A 17,492-nucleotide genomic window follows, 5' to 3' on the forward strand; every position below is an offset into this window, starting at 1 on the left:
CGAAGGGTAAGTCACTCTCCATTGAAGCGCCAACTGACTGGTCTGGTAAACTCTGGGGTAGGACGGGGTGCACGTCGTCTGGTAATAAGTGGTCATGCACTACTGGTGACTGCGGAGATCGAATAGAGTGCAATGGTAGCGGATACGACAAACCAGTCACGGTTGCACATTTCGCTTTAGATCAGTCTGGGGATAATTATGGAGTCAGTCTTCGTGAGGGTTTCAACTTACCTATGCTTGTTGAGGCGAGAGGTGGTCATGGTTGTGCAAAAAAGGGATGCATTGATGATTTAAATCAATGGTGCCCACCAGAGTTGACCAGTGTTGGTGGGTGCAAGTCTCCTTGCCAGGCCTTTGACTTGCCAAAGTACTGTTGCAACCCCTCATCATCTTCGTTGGCGCTATGCAAGCGTACATCAGCATATGCTCAATTGGCTTGCTCTAGATCCTATAGCGCCCATAATAGTAATGCATGTAATGGTGCCAGCTGTTACACTATTAGGTTTTGTCCAGATTCTAATTCATTTTCAACAATCAAACTTGGGGATCAGCTTGACTACATTGACCAGCTTGTTTCCGTTGGTGGAAATTTCACATTAGGATTCTTTGATATAGAAGGTTACAGTTACTTGGGAATTTGGTACACGAATGACGATGAATCCAAGAAAGTATGGGTTGCTAATCCGAACGAGACAATCCTGTCATCAGGCTCCATGGGCCATGCCCTCTCCATTCACCCCCAAACCGGAAACTTGATCATCACTGCTGGACAAGATACTCAGATAGTTATTGCCGATGTTCAAGCTGGTCGGAACCCAAACGTGACTGCAACCCTTGAAGACAATGGTAATTTTCGGTTGATTAATGAAGTTGACCAGACAGTCTTGTGGCAGAGTTTTGATCACCCAACCGATGTACTTTTACCGGGTATGAAACTTGGGTATGATTTAAAAAAAGGGCGGAATTGGACACTTGCTTCTTGGCTCACTGATAAAATTCCTGGTCCAGGAGCATTTACTTTGAGCTGGGAACCCATGGAAGAAGCATCTCAGAGATTAATGATTCGAAGACGAGGCCAGCCCTACTGGACCAGTGGAAATCTGAATAATGGTCAAACGTTTGTGTACCTTTCTGCATTAAATAAACCTGGTAGTCAATCTCGCTACAATATCAAGTCTGTTTACACCAAGGAAGAACGCTACATTACCTATAATGCTAGTGTTGTAGAGTTACCTATGTGGATTTTGACGCCAAAAGGGCAGATCAGAGATGGTAACGATTCCAATGTTTGGACCCCTGAGTTTTGTTATGGTTACAATACAAGTAAGGGTTGTGTAGAGTCGTCGCGTTTGCCTCAATGTAGACGAGAGGGTGATAACTTTAGTGAAAAGAATGGAGATTTTGCTACTAATGCAACTCTAAGTACTACTGACAATAACTCAAGCCTAAGCATTAGTGACTGCTTCGTTAAGTGCTGGAATAACTGTAGCTGTGTGGGGTTTAATAGCAGTACCACGGATGGAACCGGCTGTGTTTTTTGGACAGGAAGCAATAACTTTTCTGTTAATCCACGTGGAAGATCCACGTTAATATACGTGATCAGTCAAAGTCCAATTAGCCCAACCACAGGTAAGAATCTCAGTTTGGACTAACATATATATATATATACTCCATTCCTTTTTGTATCTAAACGTGTCGATATGCAGAAAACAGCAAGAAATGGATATGGATACTTATCGTTATTGTGATTCCTTTGGTTTTCCTATGTTTGGGAATTTTATGGTGGATAAAGAAGAGAAAGCATAGGCGAGAAGGTATACAATAACTGCAAAAAAAGAAAAAAAAAAAAAAAAAAAAAAAAAAAACATTAGCTTATATTGGAGCAATATAACTTCTACTATTGTTAACTTAGTTTTACTTATTATAGAATATGAGAGGCGGAAGAGAGATGAACGTTCCCTTGAGCTGACAACTTCTGAAAGCTCTATGGATGTACATCAGCTTGAAGTGGGTGGGGATGGAAATAATTTGTTATTTAGTTTTGCCTCTATCGTGGCCGCTACAGATGATTTCTCAGTTGAAAATAAGCTAGGAGAGGGTGGTTTTGGACCAGTTTACAAGGCAAGTTACATTCACGTCGATGCTATCTGGTTAAATATTATAATAATTAAAAAAAAAAAAAAAAAGATAAATGATTTGGTTCTTATATTTGTATCTCATCTAAAAAGGTTAATGGGGGAACCCTTACCACTAGGCTAACTCCATGTACGTTGTATCTCTCATCTAACAAAAAGAGATATGTTGATAAATCCGAAACAGGGAAAACTAAGTGATGGGCAAGAAATTGCAATCAAAAGGCTCTCAAGAACATCAGGGCAGGGGCATGAGGAATTCAGGAATGAGCTTTTACTCATAGCTAAACTCCAACACAATAATCTTGTTCGACTTCTTGGTTATTGTATTCACAGGGAAGAAAAGATGTTAATTTATGAATATATGCCCAACAAAAGCTTAGACTTCTTTCTTTTTGGTAAGCCTGGCTGTAAGTTACAGGTATCCAAATAGACAATGACTCACTTGTTGAAATTTGTACAATGACACTTTCAATATCTTGTAGATGAAAACAGAAAGGCAGAACTAGATTGGCCCAAACGATTTAACATCATTGAAGGAATAGCTCAAGGGTTGTTATGCCTGCATAAATACTCAAGAATGCGGGTTATACATAGAGATCTAAAAGCCAATAACATTCTTTTAGATGAAAACTTGAACCCCAAGATTTCTGATTTTGGTTTGGCAAGAATATTCAACAAGAATGAGACAGAGGCAATGACTAACAGGGTTGTTGGAACTCAGTAAGTTATCCCCTTTCCCTTGATTTCATGGCCCATTTATCGATTTGCAGTAGCTTAAATTTAATACCACTAAATACGTAAAATCAAAATGCAACATTTCGATGAAATGTTAATTTGACCATGTTGTGTTCAGTGGCTATGTCTCCTGAGTATGCAATGGGAGGGACTTTCTCCATCAAGTCCGATATATATAGTTTCGGAGTCTTGATCCTTGAAATCATCAGTGGAAGGAAAAATAGCAGTCTCGTTCATCTTGACCACACTGTTAATTTGATTGGATATGTAAGTGTACTCACTGAATTCAACCTCATGTAGTTTTGAAACTTTAGTGTTTTTTGGTGAGATGAGGGGTGTGACTTTTTTAGACTTGATAACATCATTAGCTCAACAACTCTGTTAAATTAGTTAATCAATTCTTTTACCATGATATGGATCTTTAGACAGTACGTAGTTTATTGTCTAACATACATATGTACTAATTGTAATTATAGGATATGAGTTATACTTAGTAATTATCTCCTAATGATTTAGGCATGGGATCTGTGGCAACAAGGAGACACACTGGAGTTAAAAGATCCAATCCTCAAAGATACTTGTGACATTGGACAAGTTTTGAGGGCAGTTCACATCGCCCTTCTTTGTGTGCAAGGAAACGCAGCGACAGACCAACAACAACAGACGTGATCTCCATGCTTCTCAATGACACCATGGCGTTACCCATACCAAACAGATCCGCGTTTGTCATAGGAAAAGTGGACTCCAATTCAACTTCGGAAAGCAAAGACAAGGATTCTTCTGTTGTGAACAATATGACAATCACAGACATGGAAGGTCGATAAGGTGTATGAGCAATTGAGCATATATAGGATGCAGCTCCATAACTATCCACTATTACAATCCAACTTTTCATTCGCCTCAACCAATATGTTATTACATAACCATCATCTACAACTATTATTATTGATTGTTTACATGTAAATTAAGGTCAATACAAATACTAAATAAGTACCTTTTTCGTTGCAACACACAAGCTTGATCTCACAACTAGGTTGTTCAAGTCTTTGATTGAGGAAATTTAAAAAAAAAAAAAAAACAAATCTATTAATTACTTTGTCTTATACATTAGATTGCATCCGGTTGTGAATAAAATTTGGAATTTTTTTGTACGGATAGGAAAATTTTCGAACCTTATGAGGAAACTGTCTAAAGAATTTTGCAAAAGTAGGAAGCTTTGTCGAAATCACCAAAGACCGGATCAACTTTTTACCCAGGTGGCTGTGAAGTAATCAAGATAGGTGTTTGAGAGGAGGACGGTTAAGCAGGAAACAGAAAAAAGAAAAATTGGAAGATCGGTGTTTAGGTGACCGGCTTTGTCATAAGCAAAGACCGGTGTTAATTAGAGACACCGGCTTTCTCAAGAAAAAGCAACACCGGTGTCGAAATTTTTTGTAGTTTTACAAGTTTTTGAAACAATATTGGTATTTACACCATAGGTCTCGAAAATGTTAATATCCGTTAAAAAAATTCCATTACTGAACACATATCACAACCAATAAATATAAAGTATAAGCTTATGGTGATGGTTGACATCACATATTTGAATTATTTATCTGCTACCACCTTGACCTGCTGCATGACAATCAAGGGAAGAAATTCTCTCAAGTTACCCAACTTGACTAGTTAAGTTAGGTAAATCTTAACCATTAATTATAAATCAAAGGTTAAGATTAAAAGATGATCTTTCAATCTTAACCCTTAATTTTAAATCAAGGGTCAAAATTGCTCTAACTTGACTAGTCAAGTTATTTATAACTTGAAGGAATCCTATCCTGACAATTAATCAATTGCATGGGACAGTTAATTTGATTTACTTTAAGACCCCTTAGTTACAGCCTATAGAGTTCGTTGTTAATATTGTAATTTATCATGCTTCATTTTTTTGTAATCGTCATCGTGCCCAAACTAAGAGAGGCTAATTACATTTCTTACATGGATCTCAGTCTTCAATGTTTTCTGCTGAACTTGTAGTTCACCCATATTGGTGTTTCTAATCTCAGACCGAGGGATAAATTTGGCACATATATGGTGCTAAATTACCTCTCGGTTAAGTGAATATGGTAAAAGTAAAACAATCGGGTCGAATAAAAATACCTAAAGCCAAATGACATTTTTCTTTCTTAACTTATTTATTTATTTGACACAATATTCAGAAAGTTATACACTTCTAATTATATACTCCGTAAAAGTGTAAAACCAATTTATTAGTAGAGGCCAGAGGGTTCTATTAAGTGTCCCAAAAGAATTACAAAGCTACAACTTGTGACCCAGTTATGTTCATTTGGGCTTCCACTTCTGCATATAAATGAACCAAAACCAATAAGCATCCTTGAATCACATCTTGTCATCCTACGTTTACTGGTAATCTAAGAAATGCCATTAATTTATGTCCTTTATAGGTCGTGTTATCTTATTTCGTCATTCCTTGTACTTTTTTTAGAAGTTATCCTTGATTAGTTCGAAATTAATAAAACATGCTCACATGCATATTAAATGTATTCATTTACGTTGAACTAACTTGTTACACTTGTTTCATCCATTTTAACTGTATCAATTATTGGTCATACTTTTTAGGTCAGTTGCACTTTAAACTCAACTTAAGTTGTTTACTCTTGGTAATACATATATTTCACTTGACCACTAAGTCTCATCTCAACCCAATCTATGTTGTTTCCAAATGTATTAGTCGGCTTTCAAATTAAATGCATAAACATATAAAATGTCTTGCCTCGCTTATTAACATTAGCAATCCAAGCATTATATATTAGTATCTCATATATGTTGGAACCACATTAGTGTGACCGTCACTGATATCTATCATTTCTGATATGATAATTGACGATAATAAAATCCCTATGTCTAGGTGAATATATGATGGGTTTATTTAACATTAAAGACGTAGTATAGGGTTTTCCATTAGATGATTGAAACTATGAGGATTAATGTTACACGCATTAAACATCATAGGGGTTGAATGTGTAAATATTTACATTATAAATAGAGAAACATTAACCTTAAATTAAAGTTAATGAAGAATTACTAAACACACATAATACCCTAATTTATATATATGTACGCAAATCCTTGTAAATCACAATCCCACTGCAAATCATCACTACAACCATCCGGTCAATGAAGAATACCCTAATTTACATATCATCTACTAGTCCTAACAATATACCGTCCTTTATGGCCTCAAGTCTTGAATACGCACCATGTAACGCCCCTAATTTTCAAAACAATATAAAATGATATCAAAGAACTAAAAGGGCCAAAAGGGTGTTAATCTTATTCAAAGTCAAACAAAAGTCAACCTGACAAATCAAAATAATACTTCTAAAGCTTGAATCAAAACTCTAAGGCAAGAGGTGCTAAGTCCACTTCTATCTACTCTTTTCTCTCGTTCCTAAGCCCGCTTGAACACCTGTCGTATAAGAAACAAAAAGGAATACGGCTAAGCAAAAAGCTCAGTGACGGATATGGCAAAAGCTGAAGGATAATATATAATGCGAGACATATTTCAAAGACAAACTTATTTTCAAAACAAACTTATTTTAAATCACACTTATTTCGAATCAAAATACAAATAGGTATAATTCCACCAATATCTTATACTTAACAACCAAAATACTATAAAACCAAGTCTCATAAAATAATACACATAAGAGTCAAACAAAATTAATTATCAAAGGGTCGAACGCTTCGTATGACACTACGAAAATGCCAACCGTCAAACTTACAAAATGCCTACATAGCTTCTTATTTTCAAATCCATCATTATCAAAATACTTATATTTATTTTCAAAGCCAACCGAGCTCCTACAACAAAACGCATACATTTGCATATCGAATCGATAAAACAAATGTCAAACATATGTACAATGGACCTGCAGATCCAAATGTACCCTACAAATGTGAAATGGTGTGTCGGGCACAACACAACCATCCACCCTACCAGAACAGAACCTACAAACTAGAGTCGACTCATACACCTTCTAACAAAATGGCCAATGCCATAGCAGACAAAAGAAGACACCGTAACCAATCACACTTTCACGGAAGTGTCACACCATTAGTGCCCCCCAATAATGTGCCTGTAGTACCCCTACAGGTGGTTAGCTCGAGGTTTTCATATCGATTTCCATATATCAAAACAAATTTATAATTAGCTTTTCAAAAACAATCTTATCGTAGAATGTTCAAAAGCTTCCTTATTTCGAATTATTATTCAACATATTCAAAGATCTTTCATACATATATTTCAAAAATCAGAATTTATTTAAAACCTTCAGATCATAACTAACATATAGCATACACGAACAAAATAGTTTTGAGGCCTTAAAAGACATATCAAAATCTCTTTAACAGAGTAACGCGGAAAGAACGAACGGAATTCAAATCATAATTTTGATATACATACATATACGTACAAATTTAAAACAATAATCCATACTATTATATAACCAACACAGTTTAAAATAGGAATCCGTACCATAATATATACATATATAACAAATAAAAGTTTTGAGAGAAAAGATTGTACCGAAGAATTCCTAATAACCTTTAAAATATCCGTACCTTATCGTCGTTCATAACGATTGCAAAATGAAAGAACCGCTTAAAGAATGTAATCACCGAACAGAATCTCAAGTAATATTATGTTTTTCTTTGATGTATACGATCAAGTTTCGTCAAATTATGACTAAGACAGATTGCAGTGATCAAATAATTAGTCACCACCTAATTAACCCAAAAACTGCTTTTGTGCGTCTGTTGATTCTCACAATGTAAACGGAAGTAAAAAGAATAAGAAAGAGATTTTGTTTTTCATAAGATTTGCTACCTCTTTTCAAGGTATATATATATTTAGCTAATGTTAATCCACACCAACCGACTCCATTCCTATCATTAATCACTAATACGTTTTTATCTTTAAGTATATAATTCATAAGACACACACGTAATATTCGGTCCATACATTGATATACCAACCGACTTCCTAGTAATTATATATATTTAGATTCACTATATAATTAGAATATCAATGAAAAGTTGTTTTTATGGCTTTTTTTTTATACAACAAACATTAAAGATATATATTTGATAAATGAGATAATAAATAAAAGAATGAATTAGATCAGCTAGGCCTGGGCTTCGCCTACCTTGTAAAAGGCGTGGGTTTGAGTCCCCACCCCCATTTTTTAGGTTTCTTTTTATCTTTTTTACATTTTACATTTTCAACTATCTATATTTTACATATATAACCTTGACTTTTTATATTTGATGATTTGGTTTGGTATGTTAATTTAGCTCAATTTGTTTTTTTTTTTTTTTGCTTCTAACATTTTTTACTTTACAATTTTTTACATTTTTTTAAAACTTTTTGATTTATTTGTTTTCCAATAATTTTTTTTTTGCTATTCGTTCAACTATTCGGATTTTGCTCCATCGCATCTCTTTCGAATTTTTCTTTCGGGTTATTTTTGGTTTTTGTTATCATATTTCATTTCGTTTGATTTTTTTGTGGCAGACCCCGTACTACTACTTGCATTTTGCTACATTTGTATTCGCTTGACTTATGGACTTCTATATTGATGTTTTTGCCATATCATATCTTGTTCGAGTTTCTACAACATGTTTACTTTTCGGTTTATTGCGCATTTTTAAAGAAACATATTTATAAAATAATGATTTTTAATTAAGCGATCGAAGGTTTAACTCAAATATACTAAAATAACGTATCCGTTGTAACAAGACAATTGAAGCCCCGCAACGCGAGGTCTGAAATTTTCTAGTTATAATAAAGGCTTGGGGCTTGGGGATTCAATCAAAATGTAAGGTTGTTCGAATTTTTATTCACCTTGTATCATGATAATATTTGTTATGAAAAAAATCAATTTTTTTTTTCATTTCTCAGATTAAACAATTTTCAATGAGTGGAGGTGACACTTAACGGAAGGTTAACGTTAAAAACTATCGATATTACCTTTATTGAAAAATTTGTAAGATGTAATCCTTTTAATTAACGAAAACTAAATAGATTTCCTTTATTATAATATTTGAAAAAAATATTACCCTTTTATGAATTTTCCCATTGTTTTAGAAATAGAAAATTGAAGCTACTATAAATACTTTTGGTGTTAATTTTATATCTTATATATAATAAAAGTCGTAAGAAATGCAATCAATTCTAAAATCAAAATTTATGATGGTAATTAATGAAATAATTATAGCTTAGTGAACTTAATAAATTGTTTTAATGAAATTAGCATTGTTTGTGTTATTATGTTTTTACTTTACTACGTAAAATTGATTTATAAATTGATGAGGGTAATTAATAATGATAGTATATATTGTTTAGTTATAGATGCTTTATTGTTATGGGTTTTGCTAAACGAAGCCTTAAAGGCTTTCGTTAAGGTGCATTAATCAGTTGTATACTTACCATAAAATTCAGAGGGTGAGTTTTTAATATGAAGATGTACACTCTTTTAATGCACGATAAGTAAACCCCTAAGATTTACATTTAACATTTTCTATAGTTACCTATATTTTAATATCTATATTTTTTATGCAAATTTTATTTCGCTTGAAACTTTGCGTCTCGATTTGACTGCAAGAAGTCTAACATACGTTGTCTTAACCGGGTCCGCGCTCGAGCTCTCTCGAAGTAGAAATGTCTATTTTAAATACTCAATGAGAGAGAAAACCCTATATTAATCCGCCTGAAATCTCTTACATGTATATATGTGAAGATAACATTACGAAGGGTTTGGAATGCAAAGGGTAAATATTTATGTGTTTATAAATTTTGGTCATTAAATTTGTTGTCTTTGAGCTTATGTGAGTTACAGTGTATTTAATAAGTATAAGAAATAAAACATGAATGATCACTAGTATCATATAAGGAATCCTTGTGATTGTAATTTCGGAATTGTATACACATGTTTGTGTTTATTTTGGGTTTAGAGCGATTAAAGCTTGAAAATAAATCCGATGAAGCAAAAGATAAACAAATAGCAGTGATTCATGATAGTTTTTTTCTAAAGCTGAACATAATCAATAGAAAATGTGCATTATTATTATTGTTATGACTCTCTTCTTTTTCAGTTAATTACGTTTCAATTAGAGAGGTATAAGGATGGATATTATTATATATTAATCCTTTCTTATTAACATATTTGAGAAGATATTCGCCCTAAATCACAATATATATGTTTGACGTTGAGTATTTGGAAGGCTTTTTTTACTATTTCTAATGTGTTATGGCATTGTTCTAATATATTCATATTTTCAGTGGTTCATATTCAGGAAGATGGGTTTCCAAATGTTGGTTAGCATAGTCTTTGATGAAGACCTAAATGACGACTTGGTAAGTAACCAATGATAGAAAATACTTGAATAATTATTTGGTCCCAATATATGTTTACAGGATGTTTATTTAGATTATGTATGAAAACTTGGTGGAAATACGTCTGATCTTTTATACCATTTTTCTGTATGCCACTGCACTTGTAATTGTACTGGAGCTACATTATATACAACTAATATACTTTGTATACAAATTCTTCCACCTATATTAACAATAAGTTACCTAACATCTGCCCGATGGCCTGGATAGTGGATTACAAACAACAAAGATACAACGTGAGTCTGAAAATCATTCAAGGCGGCTATCTGTCATTGATAAACAAAGTTTAGAAGATATGAATGTAATAAGTAGAGTGTAGAAAAATGGTTGGTACCTAAATTGTGAAGTTGGTGTGTTAAATCATTATTACCCTTATGGTGTAAAGGTCCAAAATTATATATTCAGTTTAAGGGAAACTGTTATTCAATCTGCACATACAGGTATACAATTATCTCTTTAAATAGCCATATATCAATTTGTATCTGTTGAAATGTTTATATGCTGGTGGATTTGATTTTCGAATGGTTAGTGAAAGCTTCTTTTTTTTTATCATAATAAAAGACTAAATATCGGTTAGGGTTCCTTTGTTAGGCGAACCACGTTATTCGTCCTGAAACATTTTATTTGTTTTCTACCGATTATTCTAATATAATTTTTTTATTTAAAAGACGATGAATAATATGGTTTTACAAAATAACTTTCATTACCTATTTAAAAAATCGGAAACAAAGTACATGCAAACAATATATTTAAACCACGACGTGCGTAGCACGGGTATTTAAGCCCTCGTTTATTTAAAAATAACAAGTGGATATTTTTCTTTATTATTCAAAATAAATGTTCATTTATTTATATAATAACCGTTATTATTTTCCTTTTAAAAAACTAAAATAGCAACAAACCAAACAAAAAATGAAAAGTTAAGTATAGCAATGTATCAATTGACATTGCAAATTAACGATTCTATCAGCATCAAATAAAACGTAATAACAGACATTGTCAGCGACTGGTTTATAGAAAGCCACAACCTATCAACACCATTCACGATGTATATTAGAAAGTCGCAAAATTAGCGATGGCATTAGCCACATGTTTAAGAACGTCGCAAATTAGCGACTTAATTTACTACAACGCTTGCGACTCGATTTCGACTCAAGTTGTGACTATGAAATGGAGAATCTCGCTAAACAAGTCTCTACTTACGTCACAAAATTGCGACTTTAATTGTGAATCGCTAAAGTTGTCTCTAAATGATTGTTTTGTTGTAGTGATGATTTGATGACAGTTGTTACATATGGTATAATCAAATCTCAATATTTGTTTAACAACCAAGTTATATTATAAGATATATTAATATGTTTAAACCGAGTATTACACAGGCAACAATCTAGTATACCTATATGCTTTGTATCTACGGCTTTTGTATAAAAAGGTAATCAATTCGAATACGGATGTGTAACAATGGAATTATTCAAACTTTGTTGACAAACTGAAATGGTCTAATTAAACAAGGAACAGTTTCAACGTGAAATGGTCTGAAATAGTAAATAACATCCCAAACATAGAAAAACTCGACCGTTTCATAAGGTGGAATAGCATATCCATCTTTGACTTGGCATATACCCTTGTCGTCTAGAGGTCGAAGCAATTTCACATCAACTTTTTCGATACTTTGGAAACCTTCGCAAGTGACGAAGAGATATTCTTGAGGGCACTTGCAAATATTTGTGATAATCACTTTCCATTCTTGCTTACCTTTTATTTTTCTAGATGTTTTTTGTGTGCTAATCTGTATGGCTGTTGTTCCACATGCAATCCCTAAATTAATATCAAATTAGCATTATTAAACTATAAGATGTATCAATCTGCCAATGTCCAATGTAATTAAATAGGGTTAAGTGTACAGAAATGTAATCAATTAAGGCCGAATAGTTATTGTGTACATGAACTTACAAAAGGTTTATTGTATACATGAACTCTGCTAATTTTCTATTGTATACTGAAACCGGCTAAAGGCTTGATGTGAGCCGATTAAGTGCATGAAAATGTAATAAACTATGCACAAAAAGTTATTGTGTGCATGCATGAACTTACAATAAATATTTATTGTATCAAGATTTTAACAATTTTCACTTTTTTCTTTTTTTCATCACCCACAACATCTCTCGGCAGCGGAGTGTAAAAGGAATTACTTGTTTGTTTGTTCATGATCAAATACAGAAAAAGGAATATGCGCGGTGGTTTGACATCGTTTTTCATCAGTGATTGTGTTTGTTATTCATTTATTTGACATCATCATCATCAAGATATAAGATCCAATTTTTTAAAAACAATTCTTATGGTTCTAAATTATGATGAATGTGTGTAGTTAGAACTAGTTTTTTGATAAAAATCCAAAGTTTATTGATAAAAATTAAAAACCAAAGTTAATTGATAAAAATCCAAAGTTAATTGATAAAAATTAAAAACCAAAGTTAATTGATAAAAATCCAAAGTTAATTGATAAAAATTAAAAACTTTAAAAGTAAATTATACTTGTATATAAAAAGTTAGACTAAAGTGATAAAACCTAAGAGTTAAGTGGTAAAAATAAGAAACTGTAAAAAGATATAATCATAAAAAAAAAAAAAATTAACAGAAAATGACAAAATAAGAATAAAACAAAATTGCTGACGTCATGCTGACGTCAGCAGGTAGCCAAGAATACAAAAAGGTTACCGGCTAAGTGAATAGCAGGTCAATCGTGTATTCGATAACGTTTCTGATTTTGTTCATGTATACAATAAACCTTTTGTAAGTTCATGTACACAATAACTTTTTGGCCTTAGTTGATTACATTTCCGTGCAGTTAACCGAATTAAATATTACCTTAGTTAATCTATTTTTTATATATGGGTGAGGATTCTGGAAGAAGAGGTATTAAGGAGAGAAGGGAGAGAAGGTCCTATTAGCCAATTAAAACGCAACATGTGTCAACATTTAAAAACAAAGCGCGGTGGCAATTTTGTAAATAAATTGAAATTTTGTGAAGCTTGGTCAGCTTTGGCTCTCAGTAGGTTGGGTCAGCTTGGGTTGGATCAGCTTGTGTTGGATCAACTTGGTTTGGGTCAGCTTGATCAGGTTGGGTCAGATTGGGGTCTGAGTCAGTTTGGGTCAGCTTGAGGTCTGGTCAGGTTAGGTCAGCTTGGGGTCTGGGTCAGGGTTGGGTCAGCTTCGGGTCTGGGTTAGCTTGGGGTTCGTTTAGCTTGACACAATTTACACATAATCTACACAAATGTAGATTATAGGTTTTGGGTCAGCTTGGGTTCTGGGTTGGGTTAGGTTGGGTCAGCTTGGGGTCTGTTCAGGTTGTGTCAGCTTGGGGTTGGGTTACCTTGACACAATTTACACATAATCTACACAAATGTAGATAGGTTTGGGTTAGCTTGGGTCAGGTTGGGTCAACTTCGGGTCTGTGTCAGGTTGCATCAGCTTGGGTTCTGGGTCAGGTTGGGTCAGCTTGGGGTTGGGTTGGGTCGGGTTAGCTTTGGGTTGACCAAGCTAACCAACCAAACTGACCCAGAACCTGGGCTGACCAAACTGACCCAACCTAACTGACCAAGCTGACCAACCAAGCTAACCACCCAAGCTGACCCAGAACCCAGGCTGACCAAAAGTTTGATTTATTTACAAAAATGCCACCGCGTAATTTTTTTTAAAAGCGACGTGTCACACTCTGATTGGTTAATAGAGTCTTCTCTCCTTTCTCTCCTTAACACATCTTCTTATTTGATCTCTCTCATATATATTATAATATATAAGATACAACTCACTAATTTATATCTATTTTTCTTCTATTATTAATTTATACTTTTTAAGCTTTCATAACAAAGTTTTCACTTAATGCTTTTCGCAAGTGACTAGAGAGATTGTTAAGGGCACTTGAAAATATTTGTGATAATCACCTTCCATTCTTGCTTACCTTTTATTTTTTTAGATGTTTCTTGTGTGCTGATCTGTATGGCTCCTGTTCCACATGCAAGCCCTAAATTAGTATCAAACGAGATAAGTCACTTGGACGTTGCCCCAGAACACATTACATTATTCGTAAAAATGAGAAAAATTAGGAAACAACCGTAAACAAAAATATACTGAACCGTTGTTAGTATATTTTTGTTTACGGTTGTTTCCTAATTTTTCTCTTTTTAACAAATAAAAGAGTTTAATTAACAACTTAATAAAAGAGTTTAAAAAAAACTTTCTATGTAGTTCACGTGTTATTTAATTTGATTTGTGATGCAAACTTTTTCCAAATGTTTACATTTCAAAATGAAAAAGTAAATGGTAAAATTAAAATATAGTGTATACGTACATTTTTAAAGAGATGGGTACTTGAGGGCTTGAGGCGCAAATTTAGAAAAAAAATTCTTGAGCATATCACAGCCCAAAATTAAAAAGTTGAATTGACCCATCACTGTATTTTGCACACAAATTCATGCATTTGTTTTTAATATATATTATATAATTAGTATTTTTTAAAACTACAATATGTATCAATCTGATAAAACAACATGACACTCTCGTAACAAAACTTATAAAATGTCCAATGTAATTAAATATTACCTTAGTTGATCTATATTCATATATATATATATATATAAGATAAGATATAACTCACTAACTTACATCTTTTTGTCTACTATTACTAATTTATATTTTTTAACCTTTCATAAGAAAGTTCTCACTTAATGCTTGATTTAAATATAAATGTTACACTTTGTAAACATGGGGATATTATTTTAATTATTAAATCATTCATATGATTAAGACTTTTTAATATATTATTATAAACTTTTTATTTAATTGTTCAACGACTCTATATATCGAAAATATCTATATGTATAAATTTATTTTTAAGTATTTCAGGGTTTTTTTTTCCGGGATGGGTGATTTCTTATAGATCCATCCTCTAAAGGCTAGAAGCAAACATGATAATTTTTCTAAAAAATATCTCTTGCTATGAGGTTAGCATTGAAAAGACCATATGGATGTGATGTAACATGATCATATATTATTTTTTATAAAGAAGGCAATCGAACAATATGTACAATCAATCCGTATATCGTACGAATATTAGTATCGATATTGACTAAGTTCATTTAAACAATCATGTCATTAGATATCCACAAGTTATGATTAAAACAAAGTACAGCTTCCCATTGAGCTAATGACTTCAAATGTATCCAATTATACATGAATGTCTATGGTATATATGTAATTATAATCGTCCAATTATATTATATGTTTTGAGATTGTTAATTTTTTATGTATGCAACTAATCAAAAGCTTGAAACTGTGAACCTGACACTCGACATTTTAGCATATATATATACCACATATATCCGGATAGATACAATATTAAAAGTTTGAAAGTTAAATACCTACAAGGCTACAATTAACACAATTGTAGCTAATACATAGGGATAAGTACCTGTGAACGTAATGAGCTATATACAAATGTTTATGTTGTGTAATGAACTACTCAAATGTTTATTGTATGCAACGAACTTTCAAAACCCGATTGTTGCATGTATCTGGGTATATGTGGCAACCATATAAACTGCCACTTGTAAGTTTTTTGATTGGTCGGATACATCCAATAATCAGGATTTGAAAGTTCATTACATACAATAAACATCCAAATAGTTCATTACACAACATAAACATTTTTGTAAAGTTCATTACATTCCCATGTACTTATCCCCTAATACATATATACAACAAACTTTGTGTATATAGTTGAATACGTTTTGAAGCCATTAACCTTTCCTATTAGTATTTGGTTACACAACTGAAGATCGAACTATCAAAGGTACTTAATTATAAAGATAGTTGTTGAATGATTTACCTTTAGCCACGCATGTTGAAATGATAAGAAGAAATATAAACATAGTAAGGTTCTTCATTTCAATATATTCTTTTACCAAAAAAATTAAATCAAGACTATGATCTAACATCGTTATTCAAAGGAATTTATACTAAAGCCTACATGAGGTTTGTGTGAATATGTTTGAAATAAGAAAAGCATGTTGCATGAATTATGGTTTAAATTTTGTTACTTAAAGCTGATGTATTTCTTTTGCATCTTCTTCTAGAGTTTATCATAACAATCTTCTATAGTTCATCGTAACAATCTTGTAATCACTAGTAATGGGATCAAAACCAAATCCAATGATGTCATTGTCACTAGTGGCGGAGCATGGAATTTAAAGTACGAGGCTGCCGAATAGTTTTCATGATACTAACAAACGTAAAATCAAATTACTAAATTAAATTATACACGAGTCTTGGGTTGTCATTTACCCTTAAACTAGATAAATACATTTAAAATTAATATTTAATAGTACTAGAAATATTGAGTTTTATAGATCGGGATAACTGCAGAAAATATAAAGTACCTTTAGGCCAATTCACGATATTAGCAGTGACCTTTAAAAGTTTTAGTTATTAGTAATGACCTTTCATTTATTGGCGTAAATAGCAACATTTGACACGTGTCTTTGATGACGTGGAAAATTTTGATGACGTGGCAAACTTTTACTGATGTGTATTTTCTTATTTATCTATTATTCTTATTTTCATTGCCAGGTCAGTTTCCCCCAAAATAAAAACTCCCACAGCGTAACAGTGACACACATTTAGGGTTTACAGAGTTCATAAAACCCAAAATTGATTACGGGCGATAAGGAAGCAATTGAGGGTTCTGATGGTTATATTCTTTTTATTTAAATATAATAATGATTAAGAGATTTTGTACATTAAAATACAATATTTGACCCGTTTCATTCAGCCTCATAGAGATATAGTATGATTCCCAGTGTCGTTCATCTGTAAATGTGTTGAATATGTCATGACTAATTCTTTTGATTAATGTGATTTGTTTTATACAGGTTTGGGATTTGAAGACTACTGATTGTCTACAAACATTCAAGCCACCACCTCCATTGAGGGTATTGCTAGTTTACTAGTTACTACCATATAAATCACAATGGTTCCTTAATTTGTTCTCTTCCCCATGTAATTTTGCGTTTCTTTTGATTTGATTTGTAGGGAGGTGATGCTTTTGTAAATTCCGTTCACCTTTCCCCCAAAAATTCTGACCATGTAATAAGTTGTAACAAGACATCATC

The 17,492-nt window shown here is 32.8% G+C and overlaps 1 pseudogene; it reads left to right on the forward strand.

The window, feature by feature from the left end:
- The first annotated feature begins 233 nt into the window (after positions 1-233).
- LOC122601173 lies at positions 234-3,694 on the forward strand (annotated as a pseudogene).
- The last annotated feature ends 13,798 nt before the right edge of the window (positions 3,695-17,492 follow it).

This window comes from Erigeron canadensis, chromosome 5 (genome assembly GCF_010389155.1).
Source record: "Erigeron canadensis isolate Cc75 chromosome 5, C_canadensis_v1, whole genome shotgun sequence".
Taxonomy (NCBI): Eukaryota; Viridiplantae; Streptophyta; class Magnoliopsida; order Asterales; family Asteraceae; genus Erigeron; species Erigeron canadensis.